Consider the following 23,030-nt stretch of genomic DNA (forward strand, 5'->3'; position numbering starts at 1 on the left):
AACCATCAGTTTAATGTTTATTGCATAAATCATTACTACAAGTGAAAATAAGCAACTCTGTATAATATCTTATCAGAGCAATCAGCTTCTCTTTCCACCTGGATTGATCTTTCACTCTCAGTTCTTGGGTAAAAGCTGTATTCAGTGGAGACAGATTTTCCTATTACTGAGATAGAAGAGGACAATTTGTACTTTTATAATTCTAAGGGTAGAATTTAGAGGCCGACAAAGACATTCTGCTGTAAGTTCTCTAAAAACGAGTTCTCCATAGAATTTTATAAGCACCAGCTGTCATCTCCTAACTCAGTAATGTAATAATCAGTCCTCACTGAATACAGATTTTACCCATGAATTGAATATTTTGAGAATGAATGATCAGTCAAAGAAGAGAAAGAAGGTGCTTATTTTCACGTGTACTCTTGATTAAGGCCAGGAACACACTAGCATACAGCATCCGATATATGTTAATGACACTCAGCTCCTGCTCTACTAGGAGTGTGAGCCGTGGATCAATGCTCCAAATCTCTCGCATGAGAGAATCGCAGCACAGGTGCGGAGGAGATGGAGTGCAGTCCAATGTTTCACACACACCCATAAACCTGTATGGGTAACTGCGATCCGATTCTCACTACAATTCGCAGCATGCTGAGATTGTTTTCTCATACCGAATGGGCATGAAGAAATAATCGCAGATGTGCACCGGTCACAGTATAACACTGGGCCGAGTGCAATCCGATTTTCTTATCAGATTGCACTCGTCTGAATTTTAAGCTGGTAGGTGTGAAATGGCAAAGGATCTAAGCGCATGTGCACAGAATCAGTAATCGCTGGTTGGACGCTGTGTGCTTGTGCAGCCGCCAGATGTTACAGCATAGTGAATGGGATTTCAAGAAATCCCATGCCCACTGTGCGTTCACAGATGCCTGCGGCCCATCCGCGGAGACGGACCTGCGGCGCGTCTTTATAGACTGCAGCATGTCAATTTCTCTTGCAAAGAATAGTACAACCCCTGGGAAAAATTATGGAATCACCGGCTTTGGAGGATGTTCATTCAGTTGTTTAATTTTGTGGGAAAAAAGCAGATCACAGACATGGCACAAAACTAAAGTCATTTCAAATGCCAACTTTCTAGCTTTAAAGGGAACCTGTCAGCCCCAAAATCGAAGGTGAGATAAGCCCACCAGCATCAGGGGCTTATCTACAGCATTCTGTAACCTGCAAAGCTGATCTGGCAACAGCAATCAGAGAAAGTAGGAGCCAGATTGATGAAGAGTACTGTTTGACACTCATTAAGTCCATGCCTCAGAGACTGCAAGCTGTTATAAAAGCCAGAGGTGGTGCAACAAAATACTAGTGATGTTTTGGAGTGTTTTTTTGTTTGTTTGTTTTTCATAATTCCATAATTTTTTCCCTATGCTTGGTTAAAAAAGTAACCATTACTGACTAGCACATTTTTTGTTCTTGATTTCTTTTAGTGTTTCTTAAAACAATAAAGTTGCCATTTGAAATGACTTTAGTTTTGTGCCATGTCTGTGATCTGCTTTTTATCTACAAAATTAAAGAATTGAATGAACATCCTCCAAGGCTGTTGATTCCATCATTTTTGCCAGGGGTTGTATATCCGCAAGAGACATTTCACCCATGGAATGTACTGTATATGGAGTGGTGAATCCACGCGGTTCAGTGAAAACATGGGAATCATCTGCGTTCAATAGATGCCAGTACTTTAGACCTAGGGAACATACGCTGCGCCCAAAGCGCTGCAGCTTCTGGATTGTGGACCCTTAAAGACACTGGCTTGGTTGTTCCGGTCTGCTTTGACAGGGAGCAGAGCTGAAAGGTTTCTGATACAGAAGGCTGCTTCCTAGACTCCAAGGCCTGGCCTGTCCCAGTCATACTATTTTACAAGTTGTATGCACTGGGAGTGAAGGATGGGGGGAATTAGATGAATCCTGGAGTTCGTTAGCATAAATGTATTTTCGCTTCAACTGTTCTCCTAATGGAAAACTGCACATAGGCTGCACATTGGACCAATGTTAGTCATCAACTAACTACAGCGCCCCCACAGGAGAAATCAAACATTGCATACTTTCATGAAATCAGTGTGTTGTCCATTTAATACACAGACATGATTGCTCCCCCAGAGTGGAGAAGAACCCTTCTCTGTATTGCTTGTGGCTTTGCATAGATGGGGGTAGTGTTTGGTTTATAAAGATACAGTCAGTAAGGTCAACCCTGCAGTGATCTGAGATCAAACCAGAGAACAGCTGATACCACTGCTGCATGAAAGTGAGAACAATAAGTAGAGACCCCCTCTCAATGATCACCCTTGCCAATAGAAAAGTCCCCTAATGCTTATCTAATAGGGGGGTTGGTATCCTATTCCATCAGGACCCCATCCCCCATACCACGCCTAGGCTGGTGACACACAGCACTAATGTCAGGTTTCTTTATAGATGACCCAATATTATAATTGCAAATTACTATAAAGAGAACTAATAGGAAGCACTGCACTAAAGACCAGGAAACAGAACCTTTTGGCAATGAGACCATTAATCCATCTTTTATAAATACGATTATCATCAAGTTCTCCAAAAAATTCTAAAATGTCAGTTCTGAGCTGGAGTTCTGCATGCAATGAATATATTACGCTTCAGTGTATTGTGTGGTGTTGGCAGACACTTGATAATATCCTAACAATGATCATTGCATTAGCTATGGTCAACATGTTATCCTTATTTATGCAAAGTGGCTTGCAAAAGTAATCACCCCTCTTGGCATTTTTCGTGCTTTTCTGCCTCAACCTGGAATTTTACTGTTTGTTGTGAGGGTTTGCATCAGGTCATGTAAAGAACACGCCTATAACTGTGAACATTTGGTTTTCTTTTTATTGTGAAGCTAACAACAAATAGGACAAAATAACTGAATACTTCAGTGTGCATAACTATTCATACCCCTAAAGTCAGTACTTTATAGAGCCTCCTTTTGAGGCAATTAATTACAGCTGTAAGTTGCTTTCGATAAGTCTCTATGAGCTTTCCACATCTTGCCACTGGGAATTTTTTACCCATTCCTCAAGCCAAAACTGCTCCAGCTCCTTCAAGGTACATGGTTTCCTCTGGTGAACAGCAATCTTCAAGTCTAACCACAGATTCTCAATTGGATTCAGGTCTGGGCTTTGATTAGGCCACAAAGCTATTACACATTTCCCCTGAAACCATTTGAGTGTTGCTTTAGCAGTATTCCTTGCGTCATTGTCTTGTTGGAAGGCGAACCTCCATCCCAGTCTCATATCACTGACAGACATGTTTTGCTGAAGAATATCCTTGTTTTTCGCACCATCCATCTTCTCCTCAACTTGGACCATTTTTCCTGTCCCTGCTGCCAAAAAACATCCCCACAGCATGATGCCACCACCATGTTTCACTGTGGGGATGGTGTTCTTGGGGTGATGAGCTGTGTTTGTTAGGCACCAGACATAGCATTTACCTTGGTGGCTAAAAAGTTCAATTTTGGTCTCATCTGACCACAGTACCTTCCTCCATACATTTGGAAAGTCTCCCACGTGTTTTTTGGCAAACTCAAAACAAGCCTTACAATTTTTGTGTGTAAGTAAAACTTTTTTTCTGTCCACTTCCATAAAGACCACCTCTACAGAGTGTAAGGCTTATTGTGGTCGTATGGACAGATACTACAGTCTCTGCTTGGGAACTCTGCAGCTTCTTCAGGGTTACCTTTGGTCTCTGTGCTGCCTCTTTGATTAATGCCCTCCTTTCTCACGCTGAGAGTTTTGGTTGGCGGCCATCTCTTGGCAGGTTTGTTGTGGTACCATATTCTTTTCATTTGATGACCATGGATTTGATGGTGCTCCAGGAGATCGTCAGAGATTGGGCTTTTTTATACCCAAACCCTGACTTGTACTTCTCAACAACTTTGTCCTTGACTTGTTTGGAGATCTCCTTGGTCTTCCTGGTGTTTGGCTAGTGGTGCCTTTGCCTGATTGCATTGCAGTCTCTATGGCCTTTCAGAAAAGGTAAAGTGTATATACTGACAGACCATGTGAAACTATTGCACACAGGGGTGACTTCCTTCAGCTAATCATGTGACTTATGTAGGTAACTGCTTACACCAGAAATTTTAAGGGACTTCATAGCAAAAGGGGTGAATAAATATGCACATGCCAATTTACTAGTTATTTGATACCATAAATTTAATTTATGCCTATATTTTTTTACTTCATTTCTGCAACTTAGGCTGCTTTTACACTTGCCGTGTTTTTGCGGGCCGTTTTTGCGGCCCCAATAGATTTCTATGGGGCTGCAAAAACAGCCCGCAAAAATACATCGTAGCGCCGTGTCCCGTATGGCCGTGAGGGCAGTACATACGGCAATTAGAAAATATCGAGCTTGCTCAATATTTTTCACGGCTCATGGACACGGCCTCCATTTAAAACAATGGTATAGCAAAAACAACAGTAGCTCGTTTTTGCGTTACACCGTATTTGCAGCTCGCCATTTTTTTTCCCTGCAATTTGTTACAACAGGAAAAAAAAGCAATCCGAAAAGGTTATTTGCGGGAGACCGCAAAAACATGGCAATATGGCCCTCAAAAACGGCCCGTAAAAATGGGCCGCAAAAAACCCGGCATGTGTAAAAGTAGCCTTAGACTATTTAGTGCTGAGGCACCACACAAAAATTGTATTAGGTTGTAATGTAACAAAATAGGTAAAAGCAAAGGGGTGAATAAGGACTGACGACAACGGGGAAAATTCCTGGGTCAACACCTAAATTCTGACATTAAAGGGATTGTCCAGGATTAACAAAAGGTCATCAGATCAGTGGAGGTGTCCCACTGATCAACTTCGGCGGCAGCCAGGTACTGCAAATCAGCTTCTATTCAAGTGAACGAGAGCTGGTGGACAGTAACCAGGAGCAGCCACAATACAGAGTACAGAGCTGTGGTGTCCTGGCTCCATTCACTGCCAGCAGAGCAGATAACAGCTGATCACTGTGGGTGCCTGAGCCCATCAATCTGATATTGATAACCCACCCTATGGAACGTTAGTCCATCTCAGGTAAATGGAGTGAATTTCCACATATCTCCTGATAATATCTGATAATAAAATTATACTAGGTCACAAAAGAGAGAACAGTTTCATAATTTATAGATATTGGAAGATATGACTGCAGAAAACTTTTTCCCCACGGATTTAGTAAAGTTTTTTTTTAACTATTGTTTAAGGTCATTTTTTTCACTCTATGGAATAATGGAGAAAATGCTTGAGTTTTATTAAAGGCAATCTGTCACCCCCTTTTCAAGCTATTAATATGGGCATACAGGTGATAGAATTGTTCAAATATTCCTACTTGTATGCCTCATAGCTGGCCTGTGACGTGTAGTGGCGGCCCCGGCATCCCGCGTCCTGCCATAGCGTGATTATACTTAACTTTTCTGCCCTGCTATGGGCATTGGTTTATTGCTCTTCCGGGCATACGCAGGCGAGTCACTGCCACTTCAGGTGCCGGATTCCAGGGCCACCACTAGACGTCAGAGGACACTGTGATGCTGATGGGAAGGGTGTGGTACGCAAATGGACACCGGAGGCAGAGTTTTCTTCCAGGCTCTGCACGACCCGGAGCCTGGAAGAACTCATTAAAGGGAACCTGTCACCTTGCTTTTAGCTATTAAACTGGTACCAGTGTGCCGTTAGGATCATTCAGTGTACTCTTGAAATTAGGCACGCCCGGAGCATTATATTTGATTGCCGTGACTAGCCCGAAGTCACGGCAACAATGTATCAACAAATCCCATAGGAGCGCACTGCCTGTCCGCTCCCTGGGCACATGCACTGACTCTGGGTGTACAGCCCCAGCTTCGTGTCAGATGAATGCATGCACCGGAGCTGCTCTTAGTCAGTGGCTACATGACGTGTGCCCGATGTGCGGGCCACTGTGTCCCCTTCCACTGTGCGCACATCTGACACGAAGCTGGGCCTGTACAGCCAGAGTCAGTGCATAGACCCGGGGAGCGGATGTTAAGTCGCACACGCGGGATTTGATATGTGTTTGCGGGCCGGTCACGGCAATCGAATGCAATCCTGTGGACATGAATAATTTCAAAAGTACACTGAATAATCCGTGCCTGAAAAGATAAAGTCACCAACCCTATGACTGACAGAAAAAGTATGTGAGGGAATCACCTAATGATATAAAGGGTTTTTTAAACCTAATACTTGGAGCTTTTCTTTGACAAAAACCTGTTAGTGATACACACTGCATCACTACCAACCCACTGGGACCAGTTTAAGGCTATGTGCGCACGTCAGGATTTCTGGCAGAAATTTTCCTGACAAAAACTGGACATTTCTGCCAGAAATCCGCATGCGTTTTTACCGCGATTTTACCGATTTTTTGCGTTTTTTTCCCAATGCATAGAATAGCGGGAAAAACGCGAAAAAAACGCAAAATTAATGAACATGATGCTTTTTTTACCGCGATGCATTTTTTTCGCAGAAAAAAAAGCATCATGTGCACAAAAATTGCAGAATGCATTCTAAATGATAAGATGCATAATGCATGCGTTTTTAATGAGTTTTTATAGCGTTTTTATCACGAAAAAACGCGAAAAAACCTGAACGTGTGCACATAGCCTAATAGCTAAAAACGAGGTGTCAGGTTCCCTTTAATATTGTCATCTGTGTGTTCATTTTTTATTCATCCTTGTGAAATTAGGATTTAACATCCGTGTGCGATCCATTTTTGTACATCAACCGTTTCAAATGTACAGGTCCAAATACAGTTTCCTGGGTTAATAACGGCAAGGTATCCATACAAATTGGATGCTATACAGATAATCTGTGTGGGATCTGATTTTTTTCTTGCGCTCCCGTAGCCTTGAAATGGCGATTCACATTCGTTATATGGAAGAGAATAGTTTGTGCTACGAACATGTCATCCGGCCAGCCCTATTCAATAACATTGGCCAGTGCTGTCTGATTGTAACCAGTACATATAATATACTGGTGTGAACGGGCCCTTAACACGTACGTCTCCATCACTACAATCCACACTAAAGAGATCACGCCATCACATTTCAGGCAGATGATTTCCGTCGCCGTTCTTCAGATATTGCTGCGGGCCAATGTGAATAGTAATTGTGCTTCATAAATGTTCTACACATAAGATACAAAAAAGAATGTACAACCTAATTCCTGCGTCACCAGTCCCTTCCCTCACCGTGCAACGCATTCATATTAACAATGTTCAGCTCTAAATTATTTTATGAATATCCAGGTAAAAGGGGGGATGGCGAATTTCAAGTACCATAATTCATATTTCCAGGAAATTGGTTTTAATGTTCCATGCTTAGTAAAATTAATATGTAATGAACTGAAATTAAACATTCCTTAAGGGGTGAACTGGTAGCAAGGTGCATAAATTAAATGAAAACTAGAAAAAAAAAATCCCTGGAGCTTGAAAGAACCAAGAGATGCACTGTTGTCTATGAAGCTTTTACTGTGGGAACAGTAAAATGCTAAGAATAACTCAATTCTTTCAATTGTCAAAAAACATAAGTGAAATGTTGGCCAAAATTGCCATGATCAACTATTTTGGCTGACCATCAATCGAAAATCATACACAATGGCAAACGGTGGACTGTAATTTACCAAAAATGACATCTGATAAGGTGGCCATCCATCGTAGATAGCTGCCGGGCGGGCAACGTACAGGAAACGGCCATCTCTGACGACTCCCCCATACAGAGGAACACTCAGCTCTGACGTGTTCCTCATTCTCCATTAGGGTATATAAAGTAGCTAAGATTCTCAGCTAGAAAAGCTGGAGAGTGTCAACGAGTGTCATGTGTTTTTTTTTCACCTAGCATCTGTAAGTCATGCAAGTGCTATGCGGGTATGTGTTTTTCCTCATCTAGTATCCGTATGACATGCCATCAGCTTTTACATACAATAATTCTCTATGTCATTTCAAGCTACTTTTCTAACTGATGAAACAATCTTATATACATAGAGAGATAGATAGATAGATAGATAGATAGATAGATAGATAGATAGATAGATAGATAGATAGATAGATAGATAGTGGTCATTGAGATATTTAATGAGTGCTATGTGTGTACTTTTCTGTACCTGTATTTAGCTACTAAATACGGTAAATAAAAGAAAGAAAAAAAAAAGCATGGGATCCCCCTTATTTTCATTAACCAGCTGACGGAAAGCAGACAGCTGATCTTAATAGTCTGGAAGGGGGCAGAAAACATGGAGCTTCCCAGTCTATTAATATCAGCTCACAACCGTCTGCATACCTTTTACTGATTATTAAAAAGGAGGACCTCCAGAAAAAATGAAGTGAGCCCCCCCCCCCTATTTTTAATAACCAGCAAAGGCTAAGCAGACAGCTGCAGGCTGATATTAATAGGCTCGGAAGGGGCCATGGTATTGGTCTCCTCCCAGACTAATAACACCATCCTTCAGCTGTCCCAGAAATGAAGTATCCATTAGATGCACCCATTCTGGAGGTTAGACTTGGCTCTTCTCACTTGCCCTGGTGCGTTGGCAAGTGGGGTAATAGTTTTGGAGTTGATGTTTGCTGTTTTATGTCCGCTGACATCAAGCCCAGGGGTTAGTAATGGAGAAGTGTCTGTAAGGCACCCTTATTTCTAACCCCAAAGTCAAAAGTAATAAAGACAAAATAATAAGGAGGCCCCACGACGATCCCCAACTCTACTACATCCGTATAGTATGGTGAGCGGTGACATCAGTAACGTGACCGCTCATCACGACAGCCAGAACACAGTGAAAACACTGTGAGAACTCGGCTGCAGTGACGAGTGGTGACGTAATTAAGTTTATCGCAGGTCACAGGCAGCTTTTATCACGGTAAGCTGTGTGAGCTGGCCTATAAACTGCTGTAAACTTACTGACGTCACCACTCGCAGTGAGAGGAATTTCTCACACTGCGAGCGGTGACATCAGTAAAGCAACCGGAGTTCATCAGCTATGAACTCCGGTCACCTTACTGATGTCAGCGCTCATCACTGCAGGCGCTACTGTCAGTGTGTTCCGGCTGTCATGCTGATAGGCTGCATCATGTCATCGCTCAACACACCATCCAGATGTAGCAGTGTTGGAGATCATTGAGGGACGTGGAAGGATTTAAAGCTTACCCCTTTGGAATATTTGATGTTTTAAAGGTAATAAATGGGTAAAAGAAAGTAGGGGAGTGTTTTGTTCAAATAAAGGACTTTTCTCTGTGTGTGTTTTTTGCTTTAAACTTAAGGGGTTAGTAATGGGGGTGTCTTATAGACACCTCTCCATTTCTAACCTCTGGACTTGATGTCAGCAGACTAAAAACAACTGACATCAACCCCAAAACTATTACCCCACTTGCCAACGCACCAGGGTAAGTGGGAAGAGCCGAGGCTAAGAGCCAGAATTGGCGTATTTAATCCATCTCTAGGGCAGTTGAGGGCTGATATTATTAGTCTGGTAGGGGTCCAATATCCATGGTCCCTTCCCAACCTATTAATATAAGTTCGCAGCCGTCTGTTTAGCCTTTGCTGGTTATTAAAAATAAGGGGGACCCCACTTCATTTTTTTGGAGTCTCCCTTTTTAAAAACCAGTAAAGTCTACGCAGACAGCTGATATTAATATGGGAATCTCCATGTTTATTGGCCCCTTCACAGACCATTAAGACCAGCTCACAGCTATCTGCTTTCCCTCAGCTGGTTGATAAAAATTAGGGGGGCCACACGCCATTTTAATTAATTTATTTTTTAGCTAAATACAAGTACAGAAAAGTATACATGCACTGCACTAATTATAAATCTCAATGAAAATATTTCTATCTGTTTATTCTATCTATCTATTCTGATGGTTAACGCTGAGAAGTTACTATACCCGGTTGATGAAATGTTGGGTTCCATGAGATGGATGTGTAAAAATCGCACGGCACCCTTGAATTGGTGAGTCTTGGCCGTTTTACATGGCCGTACACAGCAAGCTGCAATTTTTTCCTCACCCCAATTCTAAGTGAGGAAAAACTTGCAATTGAACACTACCTAATTGAATAAAATTGTGGCGATTTTATTCTCACATTGCACTAGATGATTTTATACGCAGATGTGAGTGAACCCTATTTCCACCCCAAACAAAAAGATCAGCTGATGAAACTCCAACAGCTAGATCTAACCTCATGGCCAGTTGTGTAAGAAGGCAGGTCATACAAACTAGATGGTCCATCGATCCCACAAAATCAAATCTAAACTTAATCTTAAGAGTCTACAGAATTTTAAGTTGGGAATTTTCACCTGTGCTCAGCCAAAAAATATTCAACCGATCATTCGCCAATTTGCACAATCCTTCATTTTTTAACTGATCCTCGGCCAGTGGCCAGTTCAATTTGGCATGTCGCTGGTGGGATTGTTCGTATTCTGGCCGCTTTATATACTATAAATCCTAGGTGCGATGCTTTGTAGATTAGTGAGAAGATGAGACAGGACTGCTGGTGGGATAATTTTTGTTCTGCAGTTAAATAAATGTCTGTGCCTGAATTTATCCTGCTGCTAGACGGTGACTTAAGCTTTTGGAGCCCAGACGTAGCATGACCTGATATCACACAATGCCAGTTATTCGTAGGCCATGATGTAACCATGCGATGGTTGTGCAGACAGACATATGGCCAAATGAATGTCTACCTTCAGTAAAAAGCTCCTGTATTTCTGATAAAGAAATGCATCCAACTGACCACCAAGGAGATCTGGATTTTGCTTGTTTCCGGTCCTACATATTAGCACTATGTTTCAGTATTACTGGATTAGGCCACGTTCACACATTGAGTATTTGGTCAGTATGTTATATCAGTATTTGTAAGCCCAAATTAGTAGTGGAAAAGTATAATAGAAACAAGTCATCACTTATTTATCACCCACTCCTGGTTTTGGCTTACAAATACTAATATAAAATACTGACCATGTGAACGTGACCTTACAATTCAGAACCACAATATCAAGTTTGTTAAAGACTTTAGGACAAAAATCAGGTACACACCTCCCTAAACTGTTGTTAAAGTGACAAAAACATAGAATGAGAAAATAGAGCATAAATAAAACTGACATACAGTGATCAAATGGTAGCGTCATACAATGGTCATACAAAACTACAATATCTCATAATACTTGTCCATTTCTATACATCTATGACTTTCCTGTGTCCTTATGACAGTTTCTTGGCTAATCGTCCTTGCTCAAGATGCAGAGGTCATTAAATAGTCATATATAGAATTATAGGGAATTATAGGGCAGTTTGTTGTGAATTTGGATTCTGGGCTCCCCCGGTGGCTACTGGTGGAATTGAACTGGTGTCTTCATCTTCTCTGTTCACCTGTTCCCATCAAGATGTGGGAGTCGCTATATAACCTTGCTGCTCTGTTAGTTTCTTGCCGGTCAACAATGTTATCAGAAGCCTCTCTGTGCTTGTTCCTGCTCCTAGACAACTACTAGATAAGTTGGACTCTTGTCCATGTTTGTTTTTGCATTTTTGTTCCAGTTCACAGCTGTAGTTTCGTTACTGTGTCTGGAAAGCTCTTGTGAACAGGAATTGCCACTCTGGTGTTATGAGTTAATGCCAGAGTTTTAAAGTAATTTCTGGATGGTGTTTTGATTAGGGTTTTTAGCTGACCATGAAAGTGTCCTTTCTGTCTTCTGCTATGTAGTAAGTGGACCTCAAATTTGCTAAACCTATTTTCATACTACGTTTGTTGTTTCATCTTAATTCACCGCCAATACATGTGGGGGGCCTCTGTCTCCTTTTGGGGTATTTCTCTAGAGGTGAGCTAGGACTAATATTTTCCTCTGCTAGCATTATTTAGTCCTCCGGCTGGTGCTGGGCATCTAGAATCAACGTAGGCATGCTACCCGGCCACTGCTAGTTGTGTGTTAGGTTTAGTTCATGGTCAGCTCAGTTCCCATCTTCCAAGAGCTAGTTCCTATATATGCTTATGCTATGGTCTCTTGCCATTGAGATCATGACAGTTTGACCGGCCCACTAAAGGGTTAAAATCCTTGGCTGAGAAAGGAGAGAAATAAGTAGTCTGCTGAAATTTTTTTTTTTTTTTTTCTCCCCTTTGAATGGCTCTGTGTCCACCTGTTTGTAATGGATCTTCAGAGGGTAACTGCAGGTTTGAATAATCTCGCCACGAAGGTACAAAATTTGCAAGATTTTGTTTGTCATGCACCTGTATCTGAGCCGAGAATTCCTTTGCCGGAATTTTTCTCGGGGAATAGATCTGGGTTTCAGAATTTTCGAAATAATTGCAAATTATTTTTGTCCCTGAAATCTCGCTCTGCCGGAGACCCTGCACAGCAGGTCAGGATTGTGATTTCCTTGCTCCGGGGCGACCCTCAAGACTGGGCTTTTTCATTGACACCAGGGGATCCTGCGTTGCTCAATGTGGATGCGTTTTTTCTGGCCTTGGGGTTGCTTTATGACGAACCTCATTTGGAGCTTCAGGCAGAAAAAACTTTGATGTCCCTATCTCAGGGGCAAGATGAAGCGGAAATCTACTGCCAAAGATTCCGTAAATGGTCTGTGCTTACTCAGTGGAATGAGTGCGCCCTGGCGGCGACTTTCAGAGAGGGTCTCTCTGATGCCATTAAGGATGTTATGGTGGGGTTCCCTGTGCCTGCGGGTCTGAATGAGTCCATGACAATGGCTATTCAGATCGATAGGCGTTTGCGGGAGCGCAAACCAGTGCACCATCTGGCGGTGTCCACTGAGAAATCGCCAGAGAGTATGCAGTGTGATAGAATTCTGTCCCGAAGCGAGCGGCAGAATTTTAGACGGAAAAATGGGTTGTGTTTCTATTGTGGTGATTCTACTCATGTTATATCAGCATGCTCTAAGCGCACTAAAAAACTTGGTAAATCTGTTTCCATTTGCACCTTACCGTCTAAGTTTATTCTATCTGTGACCCTGATTTGCTCTTTGTCATCTATTACCACGGACGCCTATGTCGACTCTGGCGCCGCTTTGAGTCTTATGGATTGGTCCTTTGCCAAACGCTGTGGGTATGATTTAGAGCCTTTGGAGACTCCTATTCCTCTGAAGGGGATTGACTCCACCCCATTGGCTAATAATAAACCACAATACTGGACACAAGTAACTATGCGTATTAATCCGGGTCACCAGGAGATTATTCGCTTTCTGGTGCTGTATAATCTACATGATGATTTGGTGCTAGGATTGCCTTGGCTGCAATCTCACAACCCAGTCCTCGACTGGAGAGCTATGTCTGTGTTGAGCTGGGGATGTAAGGGGGCTCATGGGGATGTACCTGTGGTTTCCATTTCATCATCTATTCCCTCTGAAATTCCTGAGTTCCTGTCTGACTATCGTGACGTCTTTGAAGAATCCAAGCTTGGTTCGTTACCTCCGCACCGAGAGTGCGATTGTGCCATAGATTTAATCCCGGGTAGTAAATACCCAAAGGGTCGTTTATTTAATCTGTCTGTGCCTGAACATGCTGCTATGCGTGAATATATAAAGGAGTCCTTGGAAAAGGGACATATTCGTCCATCGTCATCTCCCTTAGGAGCCGGTTTTTTCTTTGTGTCAAAAAAAGACGGCTCTTTGAGACCATGTATTGATTATCGGCTTTTGAATAAAATCACTGTTAAATATCAATACCCATTGCCGTTGCTGACTGATTTGTTTGCTCGCATAAAGGGGGCCAAGTGGTTCTCTAAGATTGACCTTCGTGGGGCGTATAATTTGGTGCGAATCAGGCAGGGGGATGAGTGGAAAACCGCATTTAATACGCCCGAGGGCCACTTTGAGTATTTAGTGATGCCTTTTGGTCTTTCTAATGCTCCGTCAGTTTTCCAGTCCTTTATGCATGATATTTTTCGCGATTATTTGGATAAATTTATGATTGTGTATCTGGATGATATTCTGATTTTTTCGGATGACTGGGACTCTCATGTCCAGCAAGTCAGGAGGGTTTTTCAGGTTTTGCGGTCTAATTCTTTGTGTGTGAAGGGTTCTAAGTGTGTTTTTGGGGTACAGAGGATTTCCTTTTTGGGATATATTTTTTCCCCCTCTTCCATTGAAATGGATCCTGTCAAGGTTCAAGCTATTTGTGATTGGACGCAGCCCTCTTCTCTTAAGAGTCTTCAGAAATTTTTGGGCTTTGCTAACTTTTATCGTCGATTTATTGCTGGTTTTTCGGATATTGCTAAGCCATTGACCGATTTGACTAAGAAGGGTGCTGATGTTGCTGATTGGTCCCCTGATGCTGTGGAGGCCTTTCGGGAGCTTAAGCGCCGTTTTTCCTCTGCCCCTGTGTTGCGTCAGCCTGATGTTGCTCTACCTTTTCAGGTTGAGGTCGACGCTTCTGAGATCGGAGCTGGGGCAGTGTTGTCGCAGAAAAGTTCTGACTGCTCCGTGATGAGGCCTTGTGCCTTCTTTTCCCGTAAATTTTCGCCCGCTGAGCGGAATTATGATGTTGGGAATCGGGAGCTTTTGGCCATGAAGTGGGCTTTTGAGGAGTGGCGCCATTGGCTTGAGGGGGCCAGACATCAGGTGGTGGTATTGACTGACCACAAAAATTTGATTTATCTTGAGACCGCCAGGCGCCTGAATCCTAGACAGGCGCGCTGGTCATTATTTTTCTCTCGGTTTAATTTTGTGGTGTCATACCTACCGGGTTCTAAGAATGTTAAGGCGGATGCCCTTTCTAGGAGTTTTGAGCCTGACTCACCTGGTAACTCTGAGCCCACAGGTATCCTTAAGGATGGAGTGGTATTGTCAGCCGTTTCTCCAGACCTGCGGCGGGCCTTGCAGGAGTTTCAGGCGGATAGACCTGATCGTTGCCCACCTGATAAACTGTTTGTTCCTGATGATTGGACCAGTAGAGTCATCTCTGAGGTTCATTCTTCTGCGTTGGCAGGTCATCCTGGCATTTTTGGTACCAGGGATTTGGTGGCAAGGTCCTTCTGGTGGCCTTCCCTGTCACGAGATGTGCGAGGCTTTGTGCAGTCTTGTGACGTTTGTGCTCGGGCCAAGCCTTGTTGTTCTCGGGCTAGTGGATTGTTGTTGCCCTTGCCTATTCCTAAGAGGCCTTGGACGCACATCTCGATGGATTTTATTTCAGATCTGCCTGTTTCTCAGAAGATGTCTGTCATCTGGGTGGTGTGTGACCGTTTCTCTAAGATGGTCCATTTGGTTCCTCTGCCCAAGTTGCCTTCTTCTTCCGAGTTGGTTCCTCTGTTTTTTCAAAATGTTGTTCGTTTGCATGGTATTCCTGAGAATATCGTTTCTGACAGAGGGACCCAATTCGTGTCTAGATTTTGGCGGGCATTCTGTGCTAGGATGGGCATAGATTTATCTTTTTCGTCCGCTTTCCATCCTCAGACGAATGGCCAGACCGAGCGGATTAATCAGACCCTGGAGACATATCTGAGGTGTTTTGTGTCTGCTGACCAGGATGATTGGGTTGCTTTTTTGCCATTGGCGGAGTTCGCTCTCAATAATCGGGCCAGCTCTGCCACTTTGGTGTCCCCGTTTTTCTGTAATTCGGGGTTTCATCCTCGATTTTCCTCTGGTCAGGTGGAATCTTCGGATTGTCCTGGAGTGGATGCTGTGGTGGAGAGATTGCATCAGATCTGGGGGCAGGTGGTGGACAATTTGAGGTTGTCCCAGGAGAAGACTCAGCTTTTTGCCAACCGCCACCGTCGTGTTGGTCCTCGGCTTTGTGTTGGGGATTTGGTGTGGTTGTCTTCTCGTTTTGTCCCTATGAGGGTCTCTTCTCCTAAGTTTAAGCCTCGGTTCATTGGCCCGTATAAGATATTGGAGATTCTTAACCCTGTTTCCTTCCGTTTGGACCTCCCTGCATCCTTTTCTATTCATAACGTTTTTCATCGGTCATTATTGCGCAGGTATGAGGTACCGGTTGTGCCTTCCGTTGAGCCTCCTGCTCCGGTGTTGGTTGAGGGTGAGTTGGAGTACGTTGTGGAGAAAATCTTAGACTCTCGTGTTTCCAGACGGAGACTCCAGTATCTGGTCAAGTGGAAGGGATACGGCCAGGAGGATAATTCTTGGGTGAATGCATCTGATGTTCATGCCTCTGATCTGGTTCGTGCCTTTCATAGGGCCCATCCTGATCGCCCTGGTGGTTCTGGTGAGGGTTCGGTGCCCCCTCCTTGAGGGGGGGGTACTGTTGTGAATTTGGATTCTGGGCTCCCCCGGTGGCTACTGGTGGAATTGAACTGGTGTCTTCATCTTCTCTGTTCACCTGTTCCCATCAAGATGTGGGAGTCGCTATATAACCTTGCTGCTCTGTTAGTTTCTTGCCGGTCAACAATGTTATCAGAAGCCTCTCTGTGCTTGTTCCTGCTCCTAGACAACTACTAGATAAGTTGGACTCTTGTCCATGTTTGTTTTTGCATTTTTGTTCCAGTTCACAGCTGTAGTTTCGTTACTGTGTCTGGAAAGCTCTTGTGAACAGGAATTGCCACTCTGGTGTTATGAGTTAATGCCAGAGTTTTAAAGTAATTTCTGGATGGTGTTTTGATTAGGGTTTTTAGCTGACCATGAAAGTGTCCTTTCTGTCTTCTGCTATGTAGTAAGTGGACCTCAAATTTGCTAAACCTATTTTCATACTACGTTTGTTGTTTCATCTTAATTCACCGCCAATACATGTTGGGGGCCTCTGTCTCCTTTTGGGGTATTTCTCTAGAGGTGAGCTAGGACTAATATTTTCCTCTGCTAGCATTATTTAGTCCTCCGGCTGGTGCTGGGCATCTAGAATCAACGTAGGCATGCTACCCGGCCACTGCTAGTTGTGTGTTAGGTTTAGTTCATGGTCAGCTCAGTTCCCATCTTCCAAGAGCTAGTTCCTATATATGCTTATGCTATGATCTCTTGCCATTGAGATCATGACAGCAGTTATTTCAAATAGGAGGCACTGGAAAAAGTGTTTTCCCCCATGTAAAATAACTGGTTTCCTTAAAAAGTTGGTTTGAAGCTTTCTTTTAAGGAGCGCTCTGTTGCCCAGCCTTCTGGCTTCCTTGCTGGGGGCGGTGCTGCAGCTTGATTGACAGTTCAGACCAGTGGCATAATTGCACTGCTGGCCTGTACTGTGCGCTCTACGATGCTGGTATAAGAGGCAGTCTTACCTCTGCAACATCGGACAAACACACTGACACTGAAGCTGGCAGGGATTGAAAGCTAGGAGTAGTTTCAGCTTGCTTCAGGGCAGTGCTTACAAGCTCAATAGGAAAGAGCATGTAAGCACTGAGCGTGTTCTTAAGCAATGAGCTGTAAGCAATATGAAAGTGTTAATATCAGGAGAACGATGCATAAAGTTATTAAGAAGTAAATTGGAAAGTTGATTACTTAGTACTTTCCAATTGTACCCATCTTTTAAAATGGGAATAGCCCCTTAAAGAGAGTCAGACCCCCAACCATAAAAATGAGAACGAACACAAGCAACTAGATATCTAGAACAAGGATACCAGTTTCTTCCTGTCCCTATTCCAATACTTCCATAAAGCTCAATTTACCTTTAAGTCATTTCTTCATTTCAGACACAATTACTGCATAAATGCCAAAAAAGTGACATCCATTGTAAACAGGACCTACGTAGCGAGGTGTCACCTTCTGAATACTGCCTGTCCTGTTCTGTTGGCTGGATCCCCAGTTCAGGGGATCAGCAACGAACTACGCATGAATCAGGCTATTATCTGACATCACCATTGCATGAAACGACATGATCAGGCAAGATCGCTTCCTCAGATGGGAACGTCGACTTTGCCAGAAAGCTGCGAGGCTTTCATCTCAGGGTTTCATAGCAATTCCACCTGTGACATTCATCCAGAGGGCGACTCGGAAATCATTCCAGGGCAGACAGCAGATTAATTCAGGAGCCCGATGGATTATGGATCCGGGAGTCAAAAAGCCATTCTTCTCTATGTCCCTGACGGTTTTAACCCTTACTAAACTATTTAAATAAAATCAGAACAGTTTTATAATTATGATGCAGATTATCCTCGCTTTTTTATAAGTCTGGACAACCTCGTTGGTGCACTATACAGACGCACTAGGTGCCCATAGGGGCCCTATGTGGTGCCATTCAGTGTCCTGCATGTGACATTTCCGCATACACAAGTGCTTGTATTACACAGGGTTTTTTTTTAGAATTCCCCTCTTTCTTGCTTTACGAGTTTTTAACCACGGTAGTTTCCTGTACTAATCACAACTTACTAGTGTGAGATGGCACCATGTACTGAAAGCCGCAATGATTACTAGATCTGCTACGGATCTGCAACTGTGCTGTAAAGCCGCTGGTACAAAAGCAACTGTGCCGTAAAGCCGCAGGTACAAAAGCAACTGTGCCGTAAAGCCGCAGGTACAAAAGCAACTGTGCCGTAAAGCCGCAGGTACAAAAGCAACTGTACCCTAAAGCCGCAGGTACAAAAGCAACTGTACCGTAAAGCCGCAGGTACAAAAGCAACTGTGCCGTAAAGCCGCAGGTACAAAAGCAACTGTGCCGTAAAGCGGCAGGTACAAAAGCAACTGTGACGTAAAGCCGCAGGTACAAAGCAACTGTGCCGTAAAGCCGCAGGTACAAAAGCAGCTGTACCGTAAAGCCTCAGGTACAAAAGCAACTGTGCTGTAAAGCCTCAGGTACAAAAGCAACTGTGACGTAAAGCCGCAGGTACAAAGCAACTGTGCCATAAAGCCGCAGGTACAAAGCAACTGTGCCGTAAAGCCGCAGGTACAAAAGCAACTGTACCGTAAAGCCTCAGGTACAAAAGCAACTGTGCTGTAAAGCCTCAGGTACAAAAGCAACTGTGACGTAAAGCCGCAGGTACAAAGCAACTGTGCCATAAAGCCGCAGGTGCAAAGCAACTGTGCCGTAAAGCCGCAGGTACAAAAGCAACTGTACCGTAAAGCCTCAGGTACAAAAGCAACTGTGCTGTAAAGCCGCAGGTACAAAAGCAACTGTGCCGTAAAGCGGCAGATACAAAAGCAACTGTGACGTAAAGCCGCAGGTACAAAGCAACTGTGCCATAAAGCCGCAGGTACAAAGCAACTGTGCCGTAAAGCCGCAGGTACAAAAGCAACTGTACCATAAAGCCTCAGGTACAAAAGCAACTGTGCTGTAAAGCCTCAGGTACAAAAGCAACTGTGCTGTAAAGCCTCAGGTACAAAAGCAACTGTACCATAAAGCCGCAGGTAGAAAGCAACTGTGCCGTAAAGCCGCAGGTACAAAGCAACTGTGCCGTAAAGCCGCAGGTACAAGGCAACTGTGCCATAAAGCCGCAGGTACAAAAGCAACTATGCTGTAAAGTGAGAATTGTTCTCTCTCAGTTTCTGTAGTTGGGGCTGCACCACATTGTGCAGTGTACTATGAGAACCGGTAAAACTCAGGATGTTGTTGGGCTGATCCACCAAGACTTGGTTCTTGTACACCAGTCTTGATGTTGAGTAAGTAAGACTAAGATACACCAAGTTTGGCACAACTTTTTACTGTGTGCCAGAAATGTACTCCAGTCCGGGACATTTTTCCAAGAGTCACAACTTATTGTTTTCCATAGATACAGCCGCCATGCCTGCCATAATTTACACCACCTTTTCACCCGTAATTATAATGAATTTGTTGGCTGGCGCTAGGTTAAGCCCTCTGCTGCTAGGCTTAGCTAACTTTTCCAAAAGTTGGTGCAAAAACAGTTGGCAGTATGAGCTACAGTGATAAATATGGACCGTTTACCAGAAACCTGTCCCATTATAGTAAAGGAGTCCGTCAGGCTTCAAAACTGTCCAGCATGTAAAGTGGCGACTGATTTTGTTTTTCTCCTCTTTCAGGGTTTTTTTTCCCCAAAAACGCTGAAACCAAAAGTTAGCGGGAAGACAATAATGGGATATAAAGCACCCTACGCTGCTTTTCTTCTCATTTGGTGCGTGTTTCTGGATTCAGCGTCGTTCTTCCACATATTTAGAATGCTCCCGGTGGGGTGACGTCTGTTATTTCAGGCGTTTCCCCCTTAGCTTTCTCTAAAGGAAAAACATCCCCCAAAAAATGCAAGTTAAAAACTGGATTAAAAAAATGTTTGCGATAAAACAACCAACCAATCAGTATTTGTGAGGAAACCCCGAGCGTTATCACTCAGTATACCGGACCACTGTAGGGCGACATCTATAGTACGGCATAACTGGGCAGATGTGGAGTTCGGGAAGACGGGCGATAACGGCGGGGAAGACGGGCGATAACGGCGGGGAAGACGGGCGATAACGGCGGGGAAGACGGGCGATAACGGCGGGGTGAACGGTACCAGCTATGGATGCCGGCTTTACCGGACAGAAGGACATTAGAGCCGGACTGGCCGGTCACTCTCAGAGCCTGGCACAAGACATGGTAAATCTGGCATGGGTGGCTGTGCCAAGCCGGTGGCATCATGTAACTGCTCAGGCACCTGCCGCAGACTGGCACATCATAGGCTATGGCAGGCAGAAGTTGCCATGTACATGGGGCACCATGATATGGGCGCTGCATTAGTATTACAAAGTTGTAGGGCAGAAAGAAACAAGATGAGACTGAGCCACAGCTGAGGATGACGGGCAGCTCCGAGAAGAGCACCCACTGCTGCCAGCCTGCCCACCAGCCGGGTACTGTGTGCCCAGCACAGCTTCCTACCTGCCAGGGTGCCCTGCACGGGTGGCGAGCGTCCTTCCCTGAGCCCAGCGCCCTCTCTATCTGCTACCACAGGAGCCGGCAGAATGAAGTGTCCTCTCCCCCCGAGACAGCCACAAGCAGCAAGTCTGAAGTACCGAGGCCAAGGCGCATGCGCGACTCTGCCGACCCTCCCCCTGCCTCTGTACTTACACACTGCTCTCACCCCGGGCAAGACAATGCCACTAGCCAGGGATGAGGAGGAGGCAGCGCACGGGACACCTTTGCCCTGTCCCAGTGTCCCCGTCACGTGGTGGGGGTTGTAGTCTTTCTGGAAGCACAAGGACGTTCTCCTCCAATCTGTGACCACTATTTTATACCAGAGGGCGAGCTACTATTGAAGAATGATGCAGGCGTGTGGCATACAAACATGTCCCCCTCAGCCCACCACAGCCAGCATGGTGTGCAGTCATGGCGCAGTCTCCTGCCCGTGCCAAAGTGTAGTCGAGCTTCCCCCTCATAAGCAGCTGCCTCATATAGTCTGTATGGTGCCTCCATAGGAAGCTGGGCTAGCCCCCGGCCCTCATATAGTCTGTATAGTGCCTCCATAGGAAGCTGGGCTAGCCCCCTCATATATTCTGTATAGTGCCTCCATAGGAAGCTGGGCTAGACCCCTTATATATTCTGTATAGTGCCTCCATAGGAAGCTGGGCTAGCCCCTGATATATTCTGTATAGTGCCTCCATAGGAAGCTGGGCTAGCCCCCTCATATAGTCTGTATAGTGCCTCCATAGGAAGCTGGGCTAGCCCCCTCATATATTCTGTATAGTGCCTCCATAGGAAGCTGGGCTAGACCCCTTATATATTCTGTATTGTGCCTCCATAGGAAGCTGGGCTAGCCCCCTCATATTCTGTATAGTGCCTCCATAGGAAGCTGGGCTAGACCCTCATATTCTGTATAGTGCCTCCATAGTAAGCTGGGCTAGCCCCTGATATACAGGTCCTTCTCAAAAAATTAGCATATAGTGTTAAATTTCATTATTTACCATAATGTAATGATTACAATTAAACTTTCATATATTATAGATTCATTATCCACCAACTGAAATTTGTCAGGTCTTTTATTGTTTTAATACTGATGATTTTGGCATACAACTCCTGATAACCCAAAAAACCTGTCTCAATAAATTAGCATATTTCACCCGTCCAATCAAATAAAAGTGTTTTTTAATAACAAACAAAAAAACCATCAAATAATAATGTTCAGTTATGCACTCAATACTTTGTCGGGAATCCTTTGGCAGAAATGACTGCTTCAATGCGGCGTGGCATGGAGGCAATCAGCCTGTGACACTGCTGAGATGTTATGGAGGCCCAGGATGCTTCAATAGCGGCCTTAAGCTCATCCAGAGTGTTGGGTCTTGCGTCTCTCAACTTTCTCTTCACAATATCCCACAGATTCTCTATGGGGTTCAGGTCAGGAGAGTTGGCAGGCCAATTGAGCACAGTAATGCCATGGTCAGTAAACCATTTACCAGTGGTTTTGGCACTGTGAGCAGGTGCCAGGTCGTGCTGAAAAATGAAATCTTCATCTCCATAAAGCATTTCAGCCGATGGAAGCATGAAGTGCTCCAAAATCTCCTGATAGCTAGCTGCATTGACCCTGCCCTAGATGAAACACAGTGGACCAACACCAGCAGCTGACATGGCACCCCACACCGTCACTGACTGTGGGTACTTGACACTGGACTTCAGGCATTTTGGCATTTCCTTCTCCCCAGTCTTCCTCCAGACTCTGGCACCTTGATTTCCGAATGACATGCAAAATTTGCTTTCATCAGAAAAAAGTACTTGGGACCACTTAGCAACAGTCCAGTGCTGCTTCTCTGTAGCCCAGGCCAGGCGCTTCTGCCGCTGTTTATGGTTCAAAAGTGGCTTTACCTGGGGAATGCGGCACCTGTAGCCCATTTCCTGCACACACCAGACTCAGTCCACTGCTTCCTCAGGTTCCCCAAGGTCTGGAATCGGTCCTTCTCCACAATCTTCCTCAGGGTCCGGTCACCTCTTCTCGTTGTACAGCGTTTTCTGCCACATTGTTTCCTTCCAACAGACTTACCATTGAGGTGCCTTGATACAGCACTCTGGGAACAGCCTATTTGTTGAGAAATTTCTTTCTGGGTCTTACCCTCTTGCTTGAGGGTGTCAATGATGGCCTTCTTGACATCTGTCAGGTCGCTAGTCTTACCCATGATGGGAGTTTTGAGTAATGAACCAGGCAGGGAGTTTTAAAAGCCTCAGGTATCTTTTGCATGTGTTTAGAGTTAATTAGTTGATTCAGAAGA

The 23,030-nt window shown here is 44.3% G+C and overlaps 1 protein-coding gene across 4 annotated transcripts in view; it reads right to left on the reverse strand.

The window, feature by feature from the left end:
- Window positions 1-20,850, reverse strand: part of RIN2 (Ras and Rab interactor 2) — a 199,257-nt gene extending 178,407 nt beyond the window's left edge. For 3 of the 4 annotated variants that reach the window (XM_077282804.1, XM_077282808.1, XM_077282805.1), the window contains exon 1: window positions 20,713-20,850. The gene's annotated coding sequence lies outside the window, so the exon portion shown is untranslated. The remainder of the gene's footprint in view (window positions 1-20,712) is intronic. The other variant, XM_077282807.1, reaches the window with a different exon arrangement.
- Between the last annotated feature and the right edge of the window lie 2,180 nt (window positions 20,851-23,030).

This window comes from Ranitomeya variabilis, chromosome 2 (genome assembly GCF_051348905.1).
Source record: "Ranitomeya variabilis isolate aRanVar5 chromosome 2, aRanVar5.hap1, whole genome shotgun sequence".
NCBI lineage: Eukaryota > Metazoa > Chordata > Amphibia > Anura > Dendrobatidae > Ranitomeya > Ranitomeya variabilis.